Source organism: Myotis brandtii, unplaced genomic scaffold (assembly GCF_000412655.1).
Source record: "Myotis brandtii unplaced genomic scaffold, ASM41265v1 scaffold78, whole genome shotgun sequence".
Classification (NCBI taxonomy): domain Eukaryota; kingdom Metazoa; phylum Chordata; class Mammalia; order Chiroptera; family Vespertilionidae; genus Myotis; species Myotis brandtii.
The window spans coordinates 670,618-680,267 of NW_005371131.1; the positions used below are offsets into that span (position 1 = coordinate 670,618).

A 9,650-nucleotide genomic window follows, 5' to 3' on the forward strand; every position below is an offset into this window, starting at 1 on the left:
CTCCTCCCCCTGCCCCAGGTCCTCAGGTGCCTGGTGTCCTACTAAACCCAGCCTGTCCCTCCAGGGCCCCCAGTTCCAAAAGAAGGAAGAGCATGAGAATCAAGGTGCTGCCTCCATCACATGAGACGGGGACAAGTCCCCAGCCTCTCAGGGCAGCCTCCCTGCCGGCTCTCATCACCTCTCCAGGCCCCACCGCCCTCCCCACCCAGCCCCCCACCTGCGACACTTACTCATGCATTCATTCATCGGCCAGCTCTGCTGTGCCAGGCACTCAGCTCATCACCAAGGACTCATGAACGGGACATCCTTGTGGGAAGACAGACCATGAATTTCACAGTAACATATGTATATATAATACATCGTGTATATAAAATGTGTAATATGTATTATATATGACATATTCTGTCATTTTATAATATACCATACTTATATGTAAGTGTATAAATATAATATATAATATGTGTTTATCGTATACTTCAGTACAGTACAGTGTAATGAATAACCTCACAATAAATCTGTAATCACAAATGGCAGTGAAGCAAAGGCCGGGGTGCCTCCGAGAATAACTAATTCTGGAGGCCTGGGAGGTGTCTCTGTAGCCGTGACCTTTAGGCTGAGCCCAAAAGAGGAGCCAAGGAGCCGAAGTTGGAAGAGAGCAGGGGAGGGAGCAGTGTGGAGGCTCGGAGGCCGGAAGGCGCTGCCTGGGTTTAAGGAGCTGGAAGGCGGACGGTCTGGCTGGAGGCCCGGCTGAGCGGGCCGGGCCGGGTCGTACTGAGCCCGTCCGAGGACTGGGGACAGCCATGAGAAGAAGCTTGCAGGGGATCCGTCTGTGACGGGGAGTTTGCTTCCCCACGTGCGCGTGTCTGCGCATCTGTGTCCCTACAACAAATGGCGAAGGGCTGACTGTGGGGAGTGAACATGTAGGTACTGACCCCAAAGAGCCCGGTGCAGGCCAGGGACAGGCTCTCTGGGGAGAGAAGTGGGCAGGGCTTTCAGTGGGTTCCCCTCCTGGTCAATGGGGTTCAACAAGCTCTTACAGGGCACCTGCTGTGTGCTCACACGTCCAGCGCTGAGCAGCTGCCTCAGGGAGACAAAGCCAGATGTGCGCCTTTCCTATACCCCTCAGCCCCGAGAGTAAACGGCCCCGCAGCCGCAGGGTGAAAAAGGCGAAGGATTAAGAAGTACAAATTGGTAGTTACAAAACAGTCACAGGGTGAGGTACAGACTAGGGACTGTAGCCAATAACATTGTACTAACTGTGCATGGTGCCAGGTGAATACTCAGTACTCAAACTATGGGGCGGGGGGCGGGGGGCGGGGGACACTTTGCAAAGCATATGATTGTCTAACCACTATGCTGTACACCTGAAACGAATACAAAATCATTGAATGTCAACTATAATTGAAAAATAAAATTCAAAAATAAAGAACCCCATCTGGGGAGAGGTCAGGAGTGGGGCTGAGGAGGTCAATGGGGGTGGGGGGGGGAGACATCTGTAATACTTTCAAAGATAAATATAAATAAATAAAGAACACCTAGAGGTCTCAGAAGCCAACTCCCTCACAGATGAAGGAATGAGCGAGCCCAGAGAGGGTGGCTGACTGCCCCAAGGTCACACAGCAAGAACTTGGCGGAGTCAGGAGCAGCTCTTCCACTGCACCGGCCAAAGCCAGGACGCCCCCTCCAGGTTCTAGCTCCAAACAGGAGACATTCAAACTCGGATGTCTCCACTTGCCACCTGCTCGGGCGGCAGGACAATGCCCACGCCTGGCAGCACACAGGTACATTACGCGTCCTGCTTGCACCCAAGCACCCAGACCTGTGAGCACACCCAGGCCTGTGCTGAGTCCTTGCTCTTGTCCAAGTCAGTACAACTCTTCCCCCTGGAAGGGAAGCGCTCTCCCCGGGTGCTGTCACATCCAAGGCATTATTATGCCGATACGGAGGCCACCTACCTGGACAACGCTGGACACCGACCTGCAGTTGGAACGGCTGAGAGAGGCCATGACTGTGTCTGCCTTTTGTCCCAGGCCCTGTGCTAAGTACTTACTATTTCTTGGGGGCGGGGGGGTGGGCAGGAGTTTCCATCTTTGTGCCATTCCTACGAGATAGGATTGTTATCCCCGTTTTAAAAACGAGAAAGTTGAAGCGCAGGAAAATTACATACTGGCCCAATCCCAGCCCTGGCTCCTGGGGCGGAGGCTGGGTTTGAACCCTCGTCTCTCTGGCTCCAGATTTCAGGCTGGTCATCACTCCTCTCCCTTTTTCCTTATAAAGTGATGCCCATCGAAGATAAGGTCACCTTACTATGGGGAGGCCCCTCTGAGCTTGGAAAATACTAAAATCCCACAGGATCACCCATTCTCACTTGGAGGGGACAGAGGTAGCCTTGGGACAGCAGTGCACCCACAACGCCAACTTCAAATGGGCATCCGGTCATGCCCAGCCAGGCCCCTGCCCTGCCCTCGGCACCGCACCCCCAGGCTGCCAGCTGCCTTCTCGTGACGGAAGGACACAGGCCTCTCATTAGCCACACACAGCCACTCTGCACCCACAGGAGCAGCCCACTCGGGTCCCACCTGATAAAGGCCACCTCAGCCCTTCCCAGCCTTTCTTTCCTCCACCTGCCCCACTCTCTTCATCCTCACACATGTCCTGTACCATGCTGCCTGTGCAGTGTGTGGGAATGTAGGAATGAATGAATGAATGAATGAACGAACCAGCTCCCGGCTGGTGGACAAGCTTCCTGAAGACACGGTGAGTCTTCACCCCTCTTCATTAACCCTCAGACAGCAGCACCTTGCCTACGGTGGGTCCTCAAAAAACCTGGGTGCAAACAGCTGTGGCAGAGAACTCCGGTCCATGACTAAACAGTCATGTGACCACAGTCGACCCCAGTCCACCCTTTCCCCTTCTGCTTTAGTTTAACGGTCCTGCCCCAGCTCTGCCGGCCCCAGGGTCACTGGGAGCTGCTGGGAGAGCATCCATGATGGCACTTGGGCAGGATCAGACGCAATGACTCCTATCAAAGCCAAGGTCAGCCGAAAGCCACCCTCTGCAGGCAGGTCCCCGAGATGCTAATAACAGTTTCCCCTTACGGAGCCCCATTCTGTGCGCAGCACCGCCGTGTTCACACACATTATCTGATCTAGTCCTCACCACACCTGGGAGGAAACTGAGACGTAGCGACGCTAGGTCACTTGCCAGGAACACGCAGCCAGTAAGGGGGGTGCCGGGATGCAAACCTGCAGCTGCCTCACTCGAGAGCACCACCCTCGCGGCCTGTGGATTCATTCATTCGTGTCACTGTGCACCTGTGTGCCAGGCAACATGGCGGAAGTCGCACAGACCCAGTTCACGGGTACGAACCCCAGTGGGAGTGATGTCCGGCTGGGAAGGTGAGCGAGGCCAGGGGCAGGGAGGGCTCCCGGCCTCGGCCAACAGGCAAGGTGTCCTGTGGACAGGGCTGGGCCTGCTGGGCTCGGCCACACCTCGGCAGTGGGGAGAGCCACCGTGGCTGCAGCTTAGGTCAAGGCTGGGTGTGGGAGGTGGAGCTCCGTGCTGGGATTGTGGGGGACCGTGTCCTAAGGGACTCCCAGGCCCTCCTGGGGTCAGAGCTCCTCAAGGGAACACCCCACCTTCTTGACTCTTGGGAGAGAGAAAGGGGGAGACAAAGGGACCAGAATGGGAGGAGGAAGAAGAGGAGGAAGAGGAGGAGGGGGAGGAGGGGATAAGGATTTTAAACAGATCCATTTCGTAACTGCAGCCCCTAGAGCCTTTAACACCGTAGCAGGCCCTGCATCTCTGAGAAGAGGAAGGAAAAGCAGTTTCCTAAGCATATTTGCCCATAACTCTCTTCTCAAGAAAAGCGATCCAGGTCTGGGGAGCCCAGGGGCCTGAGGTACCACCTTGGAAACACCGGGCCAGGCATTGGCCTCCTGTTGTGACAGATCCACAGGCGATCAAAGCTGGACCCGCCGTTAGAGATAACCTGGGCTGTTCCTCATTTACAGATGGGAACTGCGGCCTAGAGAGGGAAGAAGGCAGCCCAGGCTGCACAGGGCTTCTGGAGCCCAGCTGGACTTGACCTCAGCCCGTGGGCTCCAGTCGCCGTTCGGCCGTGAGGGCCTCGGCTGTGCCAGGGTCCTGGGCTTTCACGCAGGTGTCTCCCCTGGAACCCAGCTCCAGGCCAGGCTCTGGCCTCCATCAGCCCCACCCCGGCTCCTGGCCCAGAGCTCTGCATGGACGGACGGTACGTTCACAAAAGTGCGCCACCGCTTGAGCCATCCAGGGGAGACGCCAGGAAGACTTCCCGGCAGCTGGGTCTGGGTGACAGGAACCAGCAGTGTCCTTCTCCAAGGGCTTCTAAGAAGAGGGCAGAGGCCCCCGCCCCAGGCAGCTCTGGGCACCAGCCCCAGCTCCCTTGTTCCTGGAAAGGGCGGGGCCGGGAAGGGAAGGAAGACTCAGGCCCCAGGAGCTGCCTTCGTGGCCCAGGTCCAGGACCCTCAGCTTGGACCAGAAACAGGGACAGGCGAGAGCCCCTGTTGGGACAGGCCCTAGAATGCTGTCCCCCCTGAGCTCTCGGCCCTCCACCTCCAGGAAGCCACGCCCGCCTGCTCCAGCCTCTGATCTTTCCATCCTGGGAACTCGGACAGTAACTCAGCTCAGGGAAGACTCCCTGAGGGCGTGCAGGGCCCCGAGGGGCTGAGACCCAGAGGAAGGCATGGCCCTGCCCTCATGGGGTGCACAGCAAGTGGAGACCCAGCCTGGACGCCAGGCTATGCGAGGAGGTGAGGCTCCTATCTCACCCCCGTGGGAAGGTGATACAGGAAAAGAATTCCAGCCCTGGCCGGTTTGGCTCAGTGGATAGAGCGTCAGCCTGCGGACTGAAGGGTCCTGGTTTCAATTCCGGTCAAGGGCACAGGCCAGGGTTGCAGACTTGATCCCCAGTGAGGGGTGTGCAGGAGGCAGCCAATCAATGATTCTCTCCCATTATTGATGTTTCTCTCTCTCTCCCTCTCCCTTCCTCTCTAAAATCAATAAAAATATGTATATATTTTAAAGAATTCCAACCACGGTGTCCAGGAGTGCATCCCTGAAGGGAGGGCCTCTGAGCTGGGCTGAAAGCAGTGACCTGGAGGAAGCGGTGGGGCAGAGCAGGTGGGAAGGCCTGGGGACGGGGAGGAGGAGAAGACGGGCCCTCAGTCTAGTGGCTGTGGAGCTCAGTGGTCAGAGCCTGGGAGGTACCGCGGGTGCAGGTCCACACCCTCCCATCATGAGCTGGGTGAGCTCAGGCCTGTCCTGAACTTCTCTGTGCCTCAGTTTCCCTCCTAGAAGGAATCTAATAGCAGCACCTACTCATAGGGTTGTTGAGAAGACGGAATGAGTCAGTGACAGGAGTGCTCAGAGCTGGGCCCGTCCACGGGGAGGCCTAGAAGTAAGGGGTGCAGGCCAGGAGGCCCACCCACAAGGAACGTGTCGCACCCCACCCAGGTCTGATGTTGGGAGCAACAGGCAGATGAGAAACTCCGAAGGCAGGCCCAGGTGGCTGCTCAGTAAACACGTGTGCACTCAAAGTATCTCCGCCCCTCTCAGGACTAAACTGCTTTTTCTAGCGACCAGGTGTTGAGTACTTAATGCACCCAGCACTGAACTAGGAGCATATGTGTGCGTTCTTATTTAGGTCTCCCACGTGTATAATATATAACGTACAAAATACCAGCATTCCACACGCGCAAAAGCCTAACAGCATAACCTGCCCGAGGCCCTGTGCACACCAACAGCAGCGTTTCCTCATCCAGGTCCATCTCTTCCTGCACCCAAACCAAGAAGGACACGGCCATGCCCTGACCGGTTTGGCTCAGTGGATAGAGCGTCAGCCTGCAGGCTGAAGGGTCCCAGGTTCGATTCTGGTCAAGAGCACCAAAAAAAAAAAAAAAAAAAAAAAAAAAAAGGGCACGGCCTGCGCAGAGGGGGTGGGGGTGGCCTAGGAAACATCAGGAGCCCCCCATGTCCCATACACTCACCCGGACTAAGTGTCTGTCCTGGTCCCTGCTGTAGCCTGACCCCTGGGTCCTCAGTCCTCCCCTCCCCAGTGCACAGCCTCCCTGCCACACCCCAGCCCTGGGTAACTGCACGTGGAGCCTCCAGCCCTGGGGTCCAGAGCCCTTCCCCTCCCCTGTCCCTGGCGATTTCGGGTCCTCAGGGCTCAGAGAGCCGAGTGAGGTGAGCAAGACCCCATGGGAGCTTCTCGAAGCAACCAGGCCTGGACCCCGTCCTCAGTCCGTCAGAATTCGCCAGTTTGCCATGGGATCCAGGTTTCAGGATTTTTTTAAAACTCCACCGGATTCTAAAGTGCAACTAGCGTTAGGACCAGTGCCCTAGGCAGCTACGCAGAAGTTGGTCATAAACACGAAACCTCAGGCCCCACCTGGACCCAAAGAATGGGAGCTGGCGACACACCGTTACATGGAGAGGCGCTGCCGCGGCCAACCCTGTCCCACAGCCAGCGTGGGGGTGAGTGTCCCTCGGGGGCCAGAGGGGCTGGTGCGCCTTTGAGGTGCTGGGAGGGGCACAGGCCTGCGGGAACCAAGGAGAGGACAGCCTGGGCCCCAGGTCTCACCCACATGTGCCCGGAGATGGGAGAGCGCTCTCCCCGTGCCCCCATCTGGCCCACAGCCCTGGCCTCTGAAGGGCTGGGAAGAGTGTCAGCCCCCCTGGGAAAACAGGCAGGAGCAGAGACAGAGTGACCAGCACCCCCCCACCCCTGCACAGCCCCTGGCTCTGCGAGCAGATTTCCCGTTTCCTCTGTGTCCGGGGAGGCAGGATGGCAGGAGGGTGATCAGTGCCCCAGGTGGCAGAGGAGGGACCAGGCCCAGAGCAGGGAAGGAGGACGAGGGCGGAGCCTTCCACAGCATGACCAGGGCCCTGGGAAGAGGGCTCAGGGAGCTAAGGGGTTAAGGGTCACTGCTGACCGCGCAGCTCTGCCAGGTGGGGCCATCAGTGGCTTGACCTTTGATTAACAGAACTCCATTCCTTCCCCTCCTCTCAGGGGCTGAGTGAGTGAGTCTGGGACCAGGATCAGTAGCACCCAGGCTGGGCTCCAGGCAAATACTGCCGCCCCTGAAAGGCCTCTCCGCCAGGAAGGGACGCCTGAGTCCCCACCTCTCTGCTGGGGAGAGAGGGCCGGCCAGAGCCATCTCTCCCCACAGCTCCCCCAGGAAGGCCAGAGTAGACAGGGTGCTGAGGGGAGGGTCCTGGCCAGCATCCTTGGGGAAGGGTCAGGAATGAGGGAGAAGGGACCCCTCCCACCGGTGCAGGGAAGGGAGCAGAAGGTGGTACTGGCCCACCTGGTGATTCTGCCAAGGGCAGAGGCCCAGGGTCTTAATCCAGGACCCTGCCCCCCTCTCCAAACCCCCTGCTCTCCATGGGCCTTTACCCTCCCCTGCTGGAGAAAGCTGGGTCCCCGGGGCCTGGGGTGGGAAGGAGGGGATCACGGTTGCCAGCATGGTGGGTGGATGGAGGAAAATGTTCACAGCAGGGGGTCCCCACCCCCACAGCCCTGGGCATCTGACAGCCCTTCCCCCACACCCCCTCTTCAGGCCTTTTCCTCAGCCAGCACCTCTCAGCAGAAAGCACAGCACCGAGGACACAGGAGGAGAGGGAGAGAAAGAAGGAAGGGAAAAGAGAGGCCCCCTCTGTGCACTATGGCTTCTCTGCAGACCCAGAGCTCGCACTGCCACCCCCACCCCCATCCTGGCACAGCTGGGAGGAGGAGGGGGGAGGCGCAGAGGGAGCTGTGGGACCCCACACCCAGCTTCCGACCCTGGGCCCTCGCCCTCCACAGCCACCCCTCCCTGCCCTGGGGGGTCTCAGGACCGGATCACAGACACGGCAGGGGCAGGGAGGCCCTGCCCTCGAAGAGGAGGAACCAAGGGTGGAAGGATGAATGGGGACCCACCGGGAGGATCAAGAGATGCCAGGCAGGCGGGCAGCGGACGGGCAGCCGCGGCGTCGGAGACTGCTGGGCAGCCGGACGACCAGCTGGATGCTCGGCCCTCAGCCCTCTGTCCATCCAGGGCGGCTCCTCTCTGGGCGGTTCTGAGGCCGGGCGGGCGCTGTTAAAAAGCTTTTTATGTGTGTGTGTGTTAATCACATGATTGCCGTTCACCTGTATTTCGAACAAAGACAGCTCACTGTTTCAAGGCCCCGAACAAGAGTCTGGGCACAGGGAAGAGAAGGGAGGCGGGGGGAGGAGGGTTGGCAGCGCCGGGGGTGGCGTCGAGGAAAACTGGGGGGAGATTGTCCAAGGCCGGCAAGGGAGAGAAAGAGAAAACCCTTATCAAACTCCTAATTCACTGGGCTCCGAGGCCCCAGACACACTGGCCCGATTGTCTGGCTGGTTGTGTGTGCGAGCATGTGTGTGTGTGTGTGTTCCAATGTCCGCTCCCCCCACCCCCAACATGCCTTCGCCTCGTGTGACTACCTCATTGTGTCCCACTGCCCACCCCCTCCACCCCCTTGGCCTTTCCCAAGCAGGAGGCCTTGCCTAGACCCCCTTTCCAGCCCCACTCCAGACAGGACTCCCTTGGGGTGGCCTGGGCCCCTGCCCAGCTGCTGAGGAGCTCTGAACCATACCTGGTCGCCAGTGCGGCCGGCTCCATCGGCCCCTCCACGCACACCCACGGAGAAGAGACAGGGGTGTGCTTCAGAAGAGAGGCCTAGGAAAGAGGAGAGAAGAGGGAGCCATGAGTGGTGGGCAAGACAGAACAATGGAGGGTCACCCAGCTGGGCTGAGGGGAGAGGTGGGCAAAGAGGAGGAAGAGAGGGGCTGGGAGTGGGAGGGGAGACTTCATGATAACCAGGGACTGGTGCACTACGAGAGGGTGAGCCAGTGGGAAGGGACTGGGGCCCAGGAGGTGGGGCCCAGAAGCCTTCCAGACCTGCTTGAAGAGGCCCCTCAGCCCCGAGCCCAGCCCACTGGGAGCTTTAGTCCTCTGTCCACCTGGAGCCCCACTGTTACGTGCCTGGGTGTCCGATGAGAAGGGCCCAGGGGTCAAGCCGGGCCATCTGCACTGGCAGGTGTGGAGCTGCCCACGGCCTACTAAGTACAGACCTGGGTCTCTGGAAGTTGGGGCAGAGAGGGTGGCCAGGTGGGGCTGAGGCAGAGACAGCTGGGAAGCAGGCCTGCCCACAGGTGCTCCGGAAGATGTCCTCCCGGAAGCAGCACCAGCCAGCCACCCTCACACAGCAACAGAATCCTCCCCTGCCTCTCATCCCTCCCCATTATTTTTGCTACTTGCCCATCCTACCACCTGAGGCCCCGAGACTGGGGGGGTCATAGTCGGCCCACTCTTCCTCCAAGCAACAGGTTCCGACCCCCGCCCATGCGCATCCCTTGACTTTCCTGGCCGGACTACCCCCCACGCCTACACCTCCCCACCCGAGCTCAGACCCCAAGGTGGGCCTGGGGCAGCAGCGCAGGGAGCTGGGGTGGGGGGGCCTGCGCCTACACCTCCCCACCCGAGCTCAGACCCCAAGGGGCTGGGGCAGCAGCGCAGGGAGCTGGGGTGGGGGGGCCTGGCGGAGGAGCCCTGAGTGTTGGGGATGAAGGAAAGCGCTGGAGGCTCCACCTTCTGCCCTTCCCTCCC

General features: G+C 59.4%; 1 long non-coding RNA gene across 2 annotated transcripts in view; it reads right to left on the reverse strand.

The window, feature by feature from the left end:
• LOC102261058 overlaps positions 1-8,714 on the reverse strand; it is a 39,525-nt gene extending 30,811 nt beyond the window's left edge. For both annotated transcript variants that reach the window (XR_001359987.1, XR_001359988.1), the window contains exons 1-2: positions 8,638-8,714; positions 7,961-8,128 (exon numbers count right to left, since the gene is read on the reverse strand). This is a non-coding gene — a long non-coding RNA (uncharacterized LOC102261058). The remainder of the gene's footprint in view (positions 1-7,960; positions 8,129-8,637) is intronic.
• Positions 8,715-9,650: the final 936 nt, after the last annotated feature.